This window comes from Piliocolobus tephrosceles, chromosome 4 (assembly GCF_002776525.5).
Source record: "Piliocolobus tephrosceles isolate RC106 chromosome 4, ASM277652v3, whole genome shotgun sequence".
Lineage (NCBI taxonomy): Eukaryota > Metazoa > Chordata > Mammalia > Primates > Cercopithecidae > Piliocolobus > Piliocolobus tephrosceles.
In genome coordinates, this window is record NC_045437.1 from 131,342,785 (window position 1) to 131,361,341 (window position 18,557).

Below are 18,557 nucleotides of genomic sequence, written 5' to 3' on the forward strand. Positions count from 1 at the left end.
AGATCATGCCACCGCACTCCATCCTGGGTGACAGAGCAAGACTCTGTTTCAAGAAAAAAATAAAAACTTTTGCCTTCTGTTGCTCCCTGGAGCCTCTCTTTTAATATGTGGAGGATAATATACTTGTCCTTCATTCAGTCATCTGTGTAGCAGCTAAAGATGCCTGGGAATTCCTCCATAGATTGTCAGGTCTTAAGAGTCTAAAAAATGTATAGAAACAATTTCACAACATCAGATGATAAACTGTTAATATTACTAAGACCACATTTGCTTTGGAAGACAAAAGGACATTCCTGCACCTAGGCCAGAAATCCACCTCTACTCTGCTTGTATTTCCATCTCCCCCAGACTTTTTCTCCCCTTTTCTCTCTTTGGACATTTTCTTTCTCCAGCAAGTGTGTTCTCTTGCCCAGCTCAGATCTACTCCCCTCATAAAGCTTTCCCTCTCTTCCCAGTGGGAAGACAATCCTCTTTAAAAATTTAGTTCCCTCTAGAAGTTTGTCTCTCTCTCTTCTAATACCTACTCATTTGCCTTTATCTTGCCTGCAATAAGAGAGCTGAAAATATTTAGAATCTGCCTCACGTGACAGAATACAGGTTCTTAATGAAGCATGCCCAGTTATTGCCCTTCTCTATTCAGCATGTTTTCCCCAAACTAATACTTAAAAACTCCATTCTCTTCAAACCTCAGAACTTGCAACATACGCCTTTGCTCTGGGCAGATGACATTGTCCCATATTTTGGCAATTCTTCAAACCTCTAAATCTACAAACTAAGCTATATTTTCAGTCGTCCTCACTTTTACTTATTTCAGTTGAGGCAGTTCCCTTCTATTTGAAGCCAACCCTTTCACTTGGTCTCTGGCTTTTTTATTCTAAGGAAGCTTTCTATAGATCCAGGATTCCCTTCTCTTGCTCTTGTATTTTTAACCTCTTTCTACCGGCTCATTCCCATCAATAATAAACATGCCACGGTATCTTGCCATCATAGCCATCACCCTTTCCTTTCACAGATGAATATTCAGAACATTGTTTACAGTTGTCTGAACTTGACCTAATCTATAGTTGTATACTTCTTGGAAATATTATTTCTTTAGTGATATTCTCTCCCACTATATTATAAGCATATTACTTTTCACATTGCTATAAAGATGCTACCTGAGACTGGGTAATTTCTAAATGAAAGAGGTTTAATTGACTCACAGTTCCACAGGGCTAGGGAGGCCTCAGGAAACTTACAATCATAGAATAAGGTGAAGGGGAAGCAAGGCATGTCTTACATGGCAGCAGGAGAGAGAGAGAGCACGCACGCAGGGGAAACTGCCACTTTTAAACCGTCAGATCTCATGAGAGCTCCTCACTATCATGAGAACAGCATGGAGGAAACCACCCCCATGATCCAGTCACCTCCCACCAAGTCCCTCCCTCAACACGTGGGAATTATAATTTGAGATGAGATTTGGGTGGGGACACGAAGACAAACCATATCAGTAAATTTTGTTAGGAAACAATTTATTCACCTTTCTATTCTCAGAACCTAGCATGATATTGGCTAATATAGGTGCTCAATAAATATATGCTAAATGAATGAATAATGAATGTTAAGTAATCAGAGCTTATTATATAACAGTTGTCCTTTGGTATTGGTAGGGAATTGGTTCTAGGACCCCCAACAAATAACAAAATCTGAGGATGCTCAAGTCCCTCATATAAAATAGCATAGTATTTGCATATAACCTATACATATTCTTTCATATACTTTAAATCATCTCTCAATTACTTATAATATCTAATACAATGGAAATGCTATGTAAATAGTTGGTATACTGTATTGCTTTTACTTCCATTATTTTTTATTGTTGTCTTATTATCTCTGGTTTTTTTCCCCGAATACTTTTGACCCAAAGTTGATTGAATCCATAGTTTTGGAACCTGTGGATCCAGAAGGTCAGCTGTACATATTACGCTTGTAACAATACATATCAATGAATGATTACAATTTGTATATAACTCTGGAGGTACAGGAAAGTTCTGAAGTGCACACTAAAATCGTGATAGATCGTAGCTCTGTAGAATGTACTCAGTAAATATTTGTTAGGTGAATTAATGAAATTATCTGTGGCATCATAGAACGGGCGATTTTCATCTTATTTATGTTTCTATGTATATCTGAATTTTTTACAATGATTTTACATTACTTTTTATATATGAGAAGTTCATAAAGGCATTCTTTTAAAAAATATTCAACTAATACAGATAATTCATAACTCTGCTAACTTTTTGTAGAGCCTATCATTGCTTTTCTAGACTTTGTACACACACATACACATATGTATAGTTTATGTGATTTTTTTTTTGATCTTGCTCCATTACTCAGGCTGGAGTGCAGCAGCACCATCATGGCTCACTGCAACCTTGAAGTGCCAGGCTCAGGTGATCCACGTCAGCATTTCGAGTAGCTTAAACTACAGGTACGCACCAACACATCCAGCTAATTTTGTATGCATGTTGTTTTTCTAGGGCAGAGTTTTGCTCTGTTGCCCACACTGGTCTCAAACTCCTGAACTCAAACAATTCACCCATCTTGGCCTCTCAACGTGCTGGGAATTACAGGCATGAGCCACCATGCCTGGTCTTTTATGAGGCTTTTTTAACTCTATTTTTAGATAATTGTAGATTCTCCTGGGAATCTACAATTATCTAAATCTACAATTATTTAAAATCTACAATTATTTAAAAATAATTATAAAGATTGTATACTTATAAACGATAATTATAACTATAAATATACTTCTATTTATAATTATACTTACATTACTTTATAATTATAATCTTTAATTATTATAAACTTCTGCGAAAAGAAAAGTCATTTGTACCCTTCACTTTTTCCCAGTGAATTACATCTTACATCACTGTAGTACATCAAAACCAGAAAAGTGACATTGATGCAATGAGTGTACTTATAGTTCTATGCCATTTTATCATATGCAGATTCATGTAATTACCACTATGATCAACACAAAGAACTATTCCATCACCACAAACATAGCACTTGTGTTACTTCTTTGTACTCACATCCATTCCCATTCCTCTGACTGCTCCTAATCACTGGCCACTAATCTGTTTTCTACCTCTATAATTTTGTCATTTCCAGAATATTATGTAAATGGAATCATACAGTATAAGTGTTTTGAGATCAGCCTCTTCTTTCATCATAAGGCCCTTGATATCCAGTCAAACTATTTTGTGTATCAATGGTTCATTTCTTTTTATGACTGAGTAGGATTCCCTGTGTGGATTTACAACAATGTGTCTAGCCATTCACTTATTGGGCATTTTAGTTGTTTCTGAGTTTTGCCTTTTAGAAATAAAGTAGACTATTTGTTTGTAAGGTAATTCGTAATCTGTTGAGACTTAAGTCTTCCAACCCATATTTTGTTTTCTGTTTGTTGCTTCTATTTTTAGCTTTTCTATTTTTTTCTTGTTTTTCTGTTGATTTCTTGAATATTATTTTAGAATTCCATTTCGATTTGTCTGCAGTGTTTTTCAGTATATCTCTTTGTAAAATTTTTTTCAGTTTATCTCTGTGTAAATTTTGTGGTGGTTGCTCTAGGTATTACACTATATTTACATAACTTAAAACAATGAATTAGCGATAACGTGTTACTAGTTCAAGTGAAGTGTAAAGGGATTTATTAGGGGGATTGGCTCACACAATTGTGGAGGCTGAGAAATCCCTCAACAGGTCATCTGCAAACTGGAGGCCCTGGGATGCTGGTAGTATGGCAGTGTCTAAGCTCCAAGGCTGCAGAACCAGGGAAGTTGGTGATGTAACTCCTAGTCTAAGGACAAAGGTTTAAGAACCCAGTTGGTTGGGGAGGGAGGGTGACTGTGGTATAAGTCCTAGAGTTCAAAGGCCTAGGGAGCCTGGAGTTGTTTTCCTAGGACAAGGAAGGAAAAAGCACATTCCAGTTCCAGCAGATAGAATGACACATTCACCTTTTCTCTGTTTTTGTTCTTTCTGAAACCCTAGCAGATTGGATGGTGCCTGCCCACATTGCGTTGGATCTCCCCCAGCTAGTCCACTCAGACTCACACACTAATCTTTGCTGGAAGCATCTTCACAGACTCACCCAAAAATAATGCTTTACCAGGTTTCTAGGTATTCCTTAATCAAGTCAGATTGACATCTAAAATTAACCATCACAGTAGGTCAGCTAGCAACAAAAGCTCTTAGTCCTCCTTCATTTTAGAATGTCTTGATTTCCCCTTTATTCCTGAAGCATATTTTCACTGGATATAGAATTCTGGGCTGGCTGTTCTTTTCTTTTGGCACTTGAAAAATGTGCTTCTTTCTTCTAGACTCCAATGTTTTAGATGAGAAATCCTGTGTCATTCTAATTGTTTTCTACCCTACTCATAAGCCATTGTTTCCCTTTTGCTGCTTTCAATATTTTTACTTTTTTGTCTTTAGTTTTCAGAATTTTGACTAATGATGTGTCATGGTGGAGATTTATTTGTGTTTGTTTGGGGTTCACTCAGCTTCTTTAATCTGTAAGCTTATGTCTGTAGTCAAATTTGGGCAATTTTCAAACATGAGTTCTTTAAATACTTTTTGAGGTCTACCCTCTTTCTCCTCTCCTTCCAGGGCTCTGATAGTGCAAATGTTAGATATTTTGGTATAGTCTACAGGTCCCTGAACCTCAGTTCATTTTATTTCAGTCCATTTTTTCTCCATTGTTCAGATTAGATAACTTCTCTTGTTCTATCTTCAGGTTCATTGATTCTTTCTTCTGTCCCCTCCATTCTTCCATCCACTGATTTTTTTGGGATATTGTATTTTTCAGTTCTAAAATCTCCATCTATTTTTTCTTTATACCTTCTATTCCTTTGCTAAGACATTTTATTCATTTTGAGCATGCTCTTAGTTGTTCGTTGAAGCATTTTATGATGACTGCTTTAAAACTCTTATCATGTAGGCTAGGATAACATCATTCCAACATCTGTATTATCTTGGTGCTGAATCTTATTAAATGTTCTGTTTCAGCAGGCCTCCTCTGACACTGAATTGTTAGGAGAAGGGAGATGCCACCTTCAACCTCTCTGGGGAGAAAGTCAAAGCTCTCCATCAGGCCTCCTTTGACAACCTAGGTTGGTGGGGAAGGCATGTCATTACTGCTCGGCAGGGTTGGGAGTTCAGGCTCCCTACTAGGCCTCCACTGATACCACCCTGGTTGGGAGGGAGAGGGATGCCTCATTACTGCCCTATGTAACTGAACCTAGGTTCAGCTGCTCACTGCTTGAAAGCCAGACATGAAAAATGATGGTTGGTGGAAGGAAAAGCAGATTTATTCAGATAGCCAGCTAACTGAAAAGATGGTGGACCATCATTCTAAAGTACCATCTTAAGTCAGTACAAATTTTAGGCTCTTTTTATGTTAAGGGTAAGGGGACAAGGAGGGAGTTGAGATCAAGAGATGACCAATGACCACAGATATCTGGGCACCGGTGAGGGTCCAAAGTGGTTGGGAACTTCTTTGTCACATGACAAATGTTCCTATACATCTTTAACAAAATATAGTTAGCTGCTTACATACTTCTCCTTTAATCCTAGAGTTAGTTTTTAAAACTACGTGATTGCTGTTTTTGCATATTATCTCAGTGTTCTAAAATTATCCTAGCCTACATGCAGGAATGAGTAAAGGTCCCTTTAAAAAGTTGATTAGTTATGTCAGTTCTTTTGCTGTTTCACTGTTACATCCTCATGTGGCCTCCAATGACACTTCGGAGGATGTGTGGGGGACTCATTACCACTGGAAGATGGTGAAAGTTTGGCTTCCACTCAGCCTTCTCTGAAACCAGCCTGGTGGGGGTTTAGGAGACCCTATAGTCCATCAAGGGTGAAAGTCTAGGCTTCCCATTCAGCTACTACTGATTGGTGGGGGTGGGACCACTCCTTTTTTCTGTGATATTTGGTTGGAGTATGGCAGTGTGTCAGGGGTCTCCAAGAACCCTCCCAGGTTCAGCGTTTCACTAGGACTCAGCACTCAGCATATAGTTGCAGTCACAAATAAAATGAGCAAAAGGAATAGCCTCATGGAATGAAGTCTGGAGGAAACCAAGCACAAGATTCTAAGGATTCTCTCCCAGGGAAATTATACAGAGCACACTTAATTTTGTTAACAGGGAACTGTGACAACAGGCATGAATCGTGTCTACAAAGAAAGATTATTAGAGACTCAGTGCCCTAAGTTTTGGGGACAGTTGATTATTGTATTAGTCCATTTCACTGCTGCTGCTATAAAGAACTGCCCAAGACTGGGTAGTTTATAAAGGAAAGAGATGTAATTGACTCACAGTTCCACATGTCTGGGTTGGCCTTAGGAAACTTAACAATCATGGCAGAAGGTGAAGGGGAAGCAAGGACTTTCTTCACATGGCAGCAAGAGAGTATGTGCAAGCAGGGGAAATTCAGACCCTTAGAAAATCATCAGATCTCATGAGAACTCACTCACTATCACGAGAAGAGCATGGGGGAAACCACCCCTATGATCCAATCACCTCCTATCAGGACCCTCCCTCGACATGGAGGAATTATGGGAATTACAATTCAAGATGAGATTTGGATGGGGACACAGACAACTGTGTCAATCATGTAGATACCCACTGTCTTGCACCTATCAAAATTGCAGACTCTCAGAAGGAAAGCAGCTGTGCAGCAGAAGTTACATTGTTTGCCAACAGTCTAGGCTCAGTGAGCCATTCTTATCATTTGGGGAAAGTTTCATATCTGTGTAGGAACAGTAGGATGTTCCCAGATGCCAGCCAAAGACCAATCTTGCAAGCAAGAATTTCTAAGGATAGCAGGCTCAGGCCTCCCATGGTAACTTTTCTGCACAGGTGGTTATTAACTAAATGCTTTCTGTCTTACTAGGCTATTCCTTTCCTGGTCCTTTGTCTAGAGAGAGCAGGCTCGGGGTAGGGATGGGGGGTCGTTATGTGAACCCCCTGGCATTTCTAGGTTGCCTGTATTGCCAGTACCCAGTCTGGGATATATGAAGCAAAAAGAAATCCCAAGGAATTTGCTAGCGTGTCTTTTAAGGTAAATAGCCAATCTGCCTTATTTCTACCTTCCAGAATCCCCTTATATTTACTTTACATATACTGTCCAGGGTTTTTAGCTATACTTAGCAGAAGAATAGGGAGACGTACAACTGGAACTGTCTTGGAACCGGAAGTCTCTGTATTACTTTTACAATGAGAAAAAAAAAGGCAATTTTTTGTTTTCATCTTGAAAACAAAACATATCTATATATGATATAGCAAACAAAACAAAATAAATATATATGATATAGCAAGCATAACCTAAATATAGGGTTGAAAAGTTACCAACAGGAGTGGAAAACATTGTCATGACTTGATTCCACTTTTTCTGACAGTAAAATGCATTTTCTCTCATTTATAAAAATAACATGTACTCGGCTGGGTGTGGTGGCTCAAGCCTGTAATCCCAGCAGTTTGGGAGTCAGAGGCAGGTGGTTCACCTGAGGTCAGGAATTTGAGACCAGCCTGGCCAACATGGTGAACCCCATCTCTACTAAAAATACAAAAAATTAGCTGGGCATGGTGGCAGGCACCTGTAATCCCAGTTCCTTGGGAGGCTGAGGCAGGAGAATAGCTTGAATCCAGGAGGGAGAGGTTGCAGTGAGCCAAGATTGCACCATTGCACTACAACCTGGGCAACAAGAGTGAAACTCCATCTCAAAAATAATAATGATAATATGTACTCATTATAAAAAACTGATCCTACTTTTCTTTGACACAGATTAATATATTAGTTTTCTTTATTTAGTAAACAAAATGAAAATTTCAAAGTTAGTAAAGATTGCAGGGTGGCAGAATATCTACATTCATTTAATTTCATTATGATTTATAGAGAAGAATATAGAGTAGAAATTTTCCCATAGTCGAAGGGTGGAACAGACCTTCCATGATGTCCCATGCACAGTTTTAATAGGAACAATAAAATGTGTGCTTCTCTTTTATATCCAAAATCATGTGCATTAGAGATAGTATCTTCTTTCTTATGGAATAATAATTACAATGTCCCAACCAACAAATTCTAGACTAATGAAACTATTTCTGAGATGAAAATTTTAGCATAATGTATTGCTGCCTAATCAACATTCACTTTGAAATCTTAAAAAAGAACATCAAATTGTTATGTTGTAGTATTTAACATTATGAGGGTAATTTCATTTATTTGTTTTTTTTACATCCACAGTGACTCATAAGTGAACAAATTAATATCTCCCATGGTTCAATAAATATTAATGAAATGTCTAGACAGTTATAATCTAAACATTTACAACACAACAAGGCAAGCTTTGATTACCAATAAGATATCTGTAATGAATAGGCTACCTTGTTTTATTCATTATGCTTCCAATCTTCAGGAGACATTTCTTTAGCAATGTGTTTATTTCCAAAGAGCATTAGACAGGGTTCTAGAAGCAGCCTTGCCTAAAATTACCCTCCTGACCTTGAAGCAATCAATTTCCCCTGACCTCAATTCCAAATTTGTAAAAATGAGTTTATTGAATAGCCAAAAGACAAAAAGATAAATATGTTCTGTATTTCATAGCCTCTATGGTTTAATAGTTCTCAAACAACAGCCTATGGGCCTGGGCTAGATTTTGACAGTTTCCATCAATCTTCCATTTGCAAAATGAGAAACATAAGAATCATGTAGTCCATAAAACCAAATGGAAAATTCATGTTCTTCCTCTTTATTGATAGCTATTATTATTTCCCTGATATTTGCATTTCTCTCTCCTGGAATTTTCAGAGCTTCATCATTCATACTTAAATACATTTTATAGAATCTAATTTACATTTAGTATGTAGAATTTTATTGAAAACATCAAAGTAGTAAATTTTTTCTTGATACTGTATAAATATTACCTCAAGTGACTTGTTTTGAAATATTATTTATGGTTTTAAATAACAGAAACTTAAACATGCTAGCTTGAGCCTAAAAGGGGTTGTGGAGAGGAAGCAGGAGAGCAGTATTAGAAAGGCCACAGTGCCAGACACAGTTATGCCTGTTGTTGAACTAGGAGCCAAAGCGAATTCAAGATCCTCAACAATAAATTCTAGATCCACAGACCTTCTCTCAAGAACACTGCCATTTATATGACTCTGACTCCCAGTTTCGTATTGCTCAGCTCCAAATTCCAAACTCCCGAGATGGACTCTTATTGGCCTCATTTAGGCCACATGTTCTTCTCTGAACCAATCAGTTCTGCCTAAGGGATCAGGTTCTGCCTGAGCTTGCCCCTGTGTACTGGGGAGGGTTCTCAGGGATGAGATCCTCTCTGTAGGCCTATTAGCCACTCCTGAAGTGATTTTATACTGACAGTTAACAGTGTTAATTATTTTCCTAACAAGTCTCAATGTTACTCTTTTCCTTCTCTTAATATTCTAGTTAATTTATTATTCATTCACCCACTCTGTTTTTTAATGATAGTCACATTTTATCCGTAAGAAAATCACTCATTTTCTTCCTTTCCATTCATATCTTACCTCTTTGGATTTACATTAATTTTAAATTCTACCACCTGGAAACGTATTTTCTGCTGTCACTGCTACTAGCAAATGTAAAAAGTATTAAATAGTTCCACATTAGTTCACGACTCTCCAATCTTGAAATGCTCCGTATTTTAAATCAACAGTGATTTCTACATTAATTTTTTTCTTAAAATTACTCTTTCTGAGGTTGGGTGTGGTGGCTTACTCCTGGAATCCCAGCACTTTGGGAGGCTAAGACAGGAGGATCACTTCAGGCCAGGAGTTCGAGACCAGCCTGGCCAACAAAGTGAGACCCTGTCTCTATTAAAAATAGAAAAACTTAGTCAGGAGTGATGGCGCATGCCTATAGTCCCAGCTACTCAGGAGACTGAGATGTGAGAATCACTTGAGCCCAGGAGTTCAGGGCTGCAGTGAGCAATGAGCATGCCACTGCACTCTAGCCTGGGTGACAGAATGGGAACCTGACTCTAAGAAAAAATTAATCTTTCTGAATCTGATTATATTTTAATGCCAATTTTGATGTAATTCACAAATTATTATTATTATTATTATCATCATTATTATTATTATTTTGAGACGGAGTCTCACTCTGTTGCCAGGTTAGAGTGCAGTGGCACGATCTTGGCTCACTGCAACCTTCGCCTCCTAGGTTCAAGCGATTCTCCTGCCTCAGCTTCCCGAGTAGCTGGGACTACAGGTGCGTGCCACCATGCTCAGCTAATTTTTTTGTATTTTTATTACAGGCGGGGTTTCATCATGTTGGCCAGGCTGGTCTCGATCTCCTGACCTCGTGATCCACCTGCCTTGGCCTTCCCAAAGTGCTGGGATTACAGGCGTGAGCCACTGCGCGCAGCCGTATTATTATTTTAAACATGGTGAATCTAACCTATAACTTTTTTATCCTCATGACTTTCCCATAATAATATTCCCAATTAACATTTTAATAATAAAAGCTATTATTAATGCATGTAAATATAATAGATGTGATATTTTATTTAATTCTCACAACCTTACGGGTATCAAAACTTTTTGTCTCAAAACAAAAAATGGGCAAACTATAGATTCTGTGTTTTACTTACGGTTTGAGAAAATCACTGGCAGCAATCTGTTTAAAATCAGATTTTGTTGCTTGGTGCTCTGCCTCTGATGTTGGCTTAATTCAGTTTCTGCATCCTCAACAAGGCTGGGGGATGAAAACCTAAGACTCCAGTTAACAGCCACAGATGTATCACTGTCCTTGCTTTGTAGATGTATTTATTTTTATTTTCAACCAATACCTGACATCATACCTGCCAGGTCAGCATACCTGACATCTGGCACTATTTCCTCCAGATTTCCTCTGTAATAACTGACATAGGAATGATGCTTTTATGACCCTGGAAAATGTAACTTTAAACATTAACTAGTTGCCTGCTTGTTTTGTATTGTTTTTGTTTGTGTGTGTTTTAATAAACTTCTCTAGTGATCCTTCCATTTTTCAACTATATCCCACTTCCAGTTCTGTTCTGTCTCTGAACAGGCTCACTCTTTGATAATTTTGCTGGTACCCTTGCTATTATTACTAAACACTGGCACATGCCAACATCAGTATATCTAAGAAGTGCTCTTAACCCTTTAAAGCAGGGGTCCCCAACCCCTGGGCCACAGAAAGGAAGCGGGCCGCACAGCAGGAGGTGAGCGTGGCGCGTGAGCATTACCAACTGAGCTCTGCCCCGTTAGATCAGTGGTGGCATTAGATTCTCATAGGAGCGGGAACAGGAACCCTATCGTGAACTGCGCATGCGAGGGATTTAGGCTGGGCACTCCTTATGAGAACCTGAGATGGGACAATTTCATCCTGAAACCATTCCCCCACCCCCACCCCGTTCCGAGGAAAAATTGTCTTCCAAGAAACGTGATCCCTGGTGCCAAAAAGGGTGGGGACCACTGCTTTATTGTCTAAATTTAAGCCCATTGTGCACTTAAGGAAACTGAGACATAGTGATGTTAAGTGTGTAAGGTCACACCTCAGGTTTGTGGAGGATTTAACACCCAGGCAGGCTGATTCTAGAGCAACATTGTCTGATAGAAATATAACACAAGCCACATATGTGTAATTTTAAATTTTCTAATAACCACAAAAAAAGTAAGAAAAGGAGAGATTGTTTAATAATATTTGGGTGATAATGATATGTCAGTACAAGTTCATCGATTGTAACAAACGTACCACTCTAATGGGGGATGTTGGTAGTAGGAGAGGCTGTTCCTGAATGGGGTAGTGGATATATGGGAAATCTGTGTGTCTTCTTTTTTTTTTTTGGAGAGTGAGTCTCACTGTGTCACCCAGGCTGGGGTGCAGTGGTTGATCTCGGCTCACTGTAACCTCTCCCTCCCTGGATTCAAGCAATCCTCCTCAGCCTCCCGAGTAGCTGGGATTACAGGCATGTGCTACTACCGCCCGCCTAATTTTTGCATTTTTAGTAAAGAGGGAGTTTTGCCATTTTGGCCAAGCTGGTCTCGAACTTCTGGCCTCAAGTGATGTGCCTGCCTCTGCCTCCCAAAGTGCTGGGATTACAGGTGTGAGCCACTGCACCCAGCCATCTATGTACCTTTCAGTTTTGCTGTGAACCTAAAACCGCTCTAAAAAAAAAAAAAAGTCTATAACAAGTGCTATCTCAGTCTTTGTTTCTAGAATTCCTAAAAACATCTAGTGCTTAAGAATATTCTTTCATAATATTCTGGGGGTTTTTGTGCTTGCCTGGGGTTAACAGTTGAACAGATGATTTATCTTAACAGCTGATTCATTCTCCACTCTGCCCCACCCTCCCACAATCAGCAGTTTGCCTAGATTTGCAAGCATTTGTCCTGATGGCATATACACAGAATTGTGATGGGGAGAACAAGAACTGAACCCTCACCATCAACATGCAGGAATTATTTTTTGTGATCTAGCGTACTCTACAGTTCCTTCAGTCATCATAGTCTTTTTCAGGTATCAACAAATCACACTTTGATTCTGTCTTCTAATTGTTGACTAGATTGAGTGAAGGGAGAGAGGGAGAGAAGTTTGAAGGATGATGTCGATTGGCTAACCAGTCCTTCTGAGTTTTAATATGATGTACACAAGATAAAATCAGGACATATGCTTACATTTGAAATTGTCTTCCTCAGCTGAAAGAGAATTAATGAAGAACCATTTGTGGGTACAAATCAGCTCCCCCACTTGGTGTATTTCTTTGAACAAGTTACTTCACCTCTTTTTGATTCATTTCTCATATTAGTAAAATAGGCATAATGGTATTTCTCTCACAAGGTCATTGCCTAGAAGGTGGTAATTGCTCATTAAATGACTTTTAGAGTCTCTATTTTACACTTGTGATTTACAAAACAACCCATGGGCCTTCTACTAATTGAATCAAATACATAGATTATTATGTTTCTGAAAAACAAATGACTGGCAAGGTAATTAAGTTTGCTCAAATCTAACTTAACCTAATTCTTGAAAAATTCTTGAAAAAAGGGAATAATTTCCAATAATCACATGACATTGCACTGATCCTGCAAAACCCCTCCAGGCAGTCATAGAATCTGGAGTCATTGAAAACACAGTGTTTGGTACATTGTGCCCAGTACCTTCTGTTTCTTCCATTCTTTTTTCCTGGAAAAGAAAAAATAACCGTTCTTGTTGATGACCTTGATTTCTAGATCTTGCTTAACCTCCTGTCTTGTAGTGCTTGTGTTCAGTTCTTACCTATGTGACTGCTCTTAATGTGCCAGTATTCAAAGGATGAGGTATCCCCTGCCTGTCTGAATGCAAAAGTAGAGTTCCAATGGGGGAAAACAGAGAGATTTCACAGACTTTTCTTTATACTAAATCATGTTAAATCCATTGTGTACTTTATACTCACAATGTATCTCAGTCCATGCTAGCCATATTTCGAATGCTCAGTAGCCACATGTGGCTAGTGGCTGCTGTACTGGACAGTTCTGGAATCTGTACTTTTAATGCTTTAGTCTGTCTCCCATTTACTCTTCTGTGCTGTATATTTCCTCATTATAATTTTTATAAAATTTCTTTTCAATTTCTCCAAATTTTGTATCACATTGGAATTGAAATAATCCAAAATGTGGCCACAGGAAATTTGAAAAATCAAGCCACCCCCGAATATGGTTTTAAGCACCCACTCCAAACTTTCTGAAAACTATTTTATTCATCGCTTGTGGAGAAATATATAGTCATTGGTCCTTTTTCATCTTTAAAACATCACTTAAAATAAGTTTAATTAGTATCTCTGGGTTCAAAATGAAATTTAATTCACTCAACATTTCTTGGGCAACTGCAGGGACACAAATGGTAGTAGTTGCTAACATTAAGATAAAGAACCCCTTAAAAGAGGGCCTGTATATGTGAGAAACAGACTGTCAGTGTGAAAAAAAATTGTTACCTGCTTTTTTCTATTGCCTTCCACAGTGAATTCTCAATCTTAGCTATCAGTGTGCAATACTACCTCACAGAAGACTTAAAGTAGATTATAGGCAGATTTTTCCCGCTTTATTTTAAAGGTATGTTTTGCCGTTTTTTAAAAAAAAACATTGACACAGGGTCTGGCTTTGTTACCCACAGGCTGGAGTGCGCTGGCAAAATTATAGTTCACTGCAGCCTTGACATCTGGGGCTCAAGTGATCCTCCTTCCTCAGCCTCCTGAGTAGATGGGATCACAGGCACACACCACTACACTCAGCTAATATTTTGGTTTTTTTGTGGAGACAGGGTCTCACTTTGTTGCCCAGGGTGGTCTTGAATTCCTGAGCTCAAGCATTCTTTCTATCTTGGCTTCCCAAAGTGCTGGTATTACAGGTGTGAGCCACCATGCCTAGCCATGTTTGGCCTTCAATAGGTGTAAGATTTTGATCCCTAAAAGAAAACCCAGGTCCCTAAGGATCCATAGCATGGTTGACAGAATAAAAGAATGTAGTTTTCTCCTAGATTGCCTCTTTTAAGTCACCCAGGAGAGGAAGTTATTTTAAGACAGCTCTTTTTAAACTGACATTTGTTTAGATAAATATATTAATTATTTAGAGTAAATTCAGCCCCTGCTATATACAGAAATAAACTGAATTTCAAATGTCTCCATGTGTTTACTTACACAACTGCACTTACTGCAACTACAGTTTGTGTTACTGGGGACTTGTTAAACATCAGCAATTGAAATGCCGTCTTCATACTATTTAGAGATTGAAGAAAATAAAATTCACTTGAAAATAAATTCATAAATACTATCCTAAAAATGATAATTCTATTGAGCTTCCATTTGAGCAATTGTGTAATCACGTAACTACTACAGAGAAACTAAAGAGAAATTGAAAAATAGAAGATTATTGCTATTTTTCTGGACTAACAGAAGAGACTTGTTAAATAGCAATGTTGAAAAGAATGTATTTTATGCAGAAATCAAATAAAATGGAGGCAATTTACTAACAAAACTTCCATTTATACGATGTGTGTTTGTAAAACACTATCCTGAGAATTATAATTCTATCATGTTTCCACTTGAGTACTTATATAATCGCTTAATAGCAATAAAGCTAAAAGAGAAAATATTCAAAATTATATTAGAAGACAAAGTTTTTGCTGTGTTTATGAATTATTTTAGTGGACTTAACAAGAAAAATAGTATAATTACATACAAATAGAATAAAATGGAAACAATTTGCTTAAAAATTCACATTTAGGTAATCTACAGTTATAAAACAGTATCATAAGAATTGTAATTCTCTCTAGCTTTCATTTGAGGCATGGAATGATCACTTAATAGCAATGAAACTGACAGAAAATATCAAAATTGCTTATGAAGAAAGCAAAAATGCATTTTATGATTCTGATCTTTGGAAGTAGGCTTCTTGGGAGGCATGATCAATTCTGAAGGTGCATTGCTTCTGTTTTCAAGTTGTGTGAACAGAAGACAAAATCTAGTACTTGTGAAGACACATTTTTTGTGGCCAGTGAAGGATGTGCTGGGCCATGGCCATCCCCGAGGAAAGAATCCTTGGGGAGGTCCATGATGGCTTTCCAGAGAAGAGAGCATGACAGAAGGTTTGCTTCTCAGGAACATTCCCCTGGGACACATCTGTGCCATCTGACAGGAAGATGAGGTAGAAGAACAGAGCCTGGGCAGCTGCTTCCTGTCTAGGTGAAAGGGTTGAATCTGGCGTAATTAAAGGACCAAGATCATGTGCATTGACTTTCCTATTGGTCTCCATTTCTGAAGGTGCATGTCTCTCAACATCATCAAAAGAAGGTCTTGAGCATTGAATATCATTGAAAGAAGGCAGCAAAGGAGCACCAGGAGAAACTTTCCCTGTTGTTGTGGAGGAATTTATGTGTCCTGGTGGAGTTGGCCTGATGGAGGAATCTGGTTCACATGAGGCACAGATCTTGGATCCCTGAGCCATCCCAGCCTAATGCTCCGCTGTCTTGGTATCAGGGATCCTAGTACTTCCCATGCCTCAGCCAAATTTTCCTTTTGGAATATGAGGGACATAGAGATACTTTTTAAAAAGCTGAAACTTAAGTTCTTCCTAAATCCTTATTTCTCTGAGGTACGGATTTTATTTGCTTAAGTTATCAAAGTTTTTCTCAGCCAATAGACCTCTCAACCAACTATCAAGAGCTTTTTTTCCCTCATGATAATTTATAAGACCGAATGGCTTTTTCTGATTTTTCTAGAAGAATTTTAATTTGGGCTGGGTGTAGTAGCTCACACCTATAATCCTAACACTTTGGGAGGCCAAGACAGGAGGATCTCTTGAGCCCAGGAGTTTGAGACCAGCCTGAGCAACACAGGGATACCCTGTCTCTACAAAAAATAATTTTAAAAATATATTAGCTATGTATAGTGGTGCATGCTTGTGGTCCCAGCTACTTGGGAGGCTGAGGTGGGAGGATCATTTGAGCCCAGGAGGTTGAGACTACAGTGAGCTGTGACCATGCCACTGCACTCCAGCTCGAGCAACAGAGAGAGAGGCCCTGTCTCAAAAACAGAGAGAGAGAGAGAGAGATTTTGGCTAGGATTCTGAAGATGTCTAGCACTTCAGATGCATGACTGATTTTTTTCATCTGCTTTGGAAAGATTTTTCTCTTTCCATAGTAAATCACTTTAAATTGAATCTTGCATAATCATTTTATTTTATTGATACAGTTTAGTAATGACTAAGTTTCGGCTGAAGCTCTGAAATCTCACTTTCAAACTGGATTTTTCAGACTGCAATGAAGCTAGTACATTTTTGAGACTTTTAACATTATCCATAAGTGCATTTGTTATTTTGACTTCTTCAATAATTTAGTGTAGATTTTATTGCTTTTTCCTTCAAGAGTTTTTGAAGATACATTTACCATATAAATCCAGCTTCTTCAGAACTTCATTTTAATAACATAGGTGTTAATCTTCATGACCTTGGATTAGGCAGAGGTTTCTTAAATATTACACCAGAGGCACAAGAAAAGAAAAAGAAAAAACCTGGACTTCATCAAAGTAAAAACTTTTGTGCATCAAAGCACACTATGAAGAAAGTGAAAAGACAACCCACAGAATAGGAAAACATATCTGCAAATCAGAAATCTAATAAAGGTTTAGTACCCAGAATATATAAATAACTCTTACAACAACATAAAGAAAACCCAATTAAAAATGAATACAGGAGATAAATGCACATTTATCCAAAGAAAATATAAAAATAGCCAATAAGCACATAAAAAGATGCTCAACATCATCAGTTGTTAGGGAAATGCAAATCCAACCATAGTGAGACACCACCTCACACCCACTATGATGGCTGTAACAATAATTTTGTTTTTAATGTGAAATAAGTATTGGCAAGGAAACCTCAAACTTGAACCCTCAAAACCTGCTGGTGGGAATGTAAAATAGTATAGCCACTGTAAAAAACAAAACAAAAACAAAACAAAAAAACATTCCCTAAATATGTTACAGAGTTAACTATAGTATATGACCCAGAAATTACCCACCTGGAAATATATCTAAGAGAATCGAACCATGTGTTCAAATAAAATCTTATACATGAGTGTTCATGGTAGGCATAGTTTGTAATAGGCAGAAAGTGGAAACAAGATACATGTCCATGAGTGGATGAATGGGATGAACAAAATGTGGTAGACCCACACATTGGAATGTCATTCAGCCATAAAATGGAATGAAGTGCTGATACTTGCTACAATATGGATGAAACTTGGAAACACTTTGCTAAGTTAAAGAACCCACACAAAAGGCCACATAATGTTTCAATTTATATAAAATGTCTAGAATAAGCAAATCTATAGAGGCAGAACAGATTAGTGGTTATCAGGTGGAAGTGGGGGCAGGAATTGGGAGGGACTGCTTAATGTGTATGGAGTTTCTTTTTGGGGTGAAAAAAATCTGAAGTTAGATAGTAGTGATGGTTGCATAACATTGTGAATGTACTAAAAGCCACTGGTTTGTATACTTCAGAGTGTTTTTAAATGAATTTTATCTCAATAAAAAACTTTATTTTATTAATCTTCAACACAATCTCCATTGTCTGAGGCATTAATTATTAATATCTTCAATTCCCAGATCTCATTCTCCTATATAAAAACAGCAGCTCAATCTCTCATCTTCTGCAAGCTTTTTTCAGTTTATTCACTTTACTCACTCTTTCTTTTTATCTTAGCTTCTTGTGAAAGCAAATTTATGCTTTTATGAAAATATGCTTTCATCCAGGCCATCTTTTATTGCCACTTTAAGTTTTTTTTTTTTCATTTATTTGATACATTTTAAAGGATGTTTTCGTTGCAGCTACCTGAACTTGGTGTCCGATGCATTTTCTAAAGACCAGGTCTCTCTCGTAAATCTCTTTTAACCCAGAGTAAAGACTTGGGTATTTCCAGATTTTTTGCTTATGGCCACCAGTTTTTGTATATATTATCATTGTTCTCAAGTCTGGCTTCCA

General features: G+C 37.9%; 1 protein-coding gene across 1 annotated transcript in view; it reads left to right on the forward strand.

Moving 5' to 3' along the window:
• The first annotated feature begins 2,451 nt into the window (after positions 1-2,451).
• RNF145 (ring finger protein 145) overlaps positions 2,452-18,557 on the forward strand; it is a 106,907-nt gene continuing 90,801 nt past the window's right edge. The window contains exon 1 of the mRNA XM_031935487.1: positions 2,452-2,470. The gene's annotated coding sequence lies outside the window, so the exon portion shown is untranslated. The remainder of the gene's footprint in view (positions 2,471-18,557) is intronic.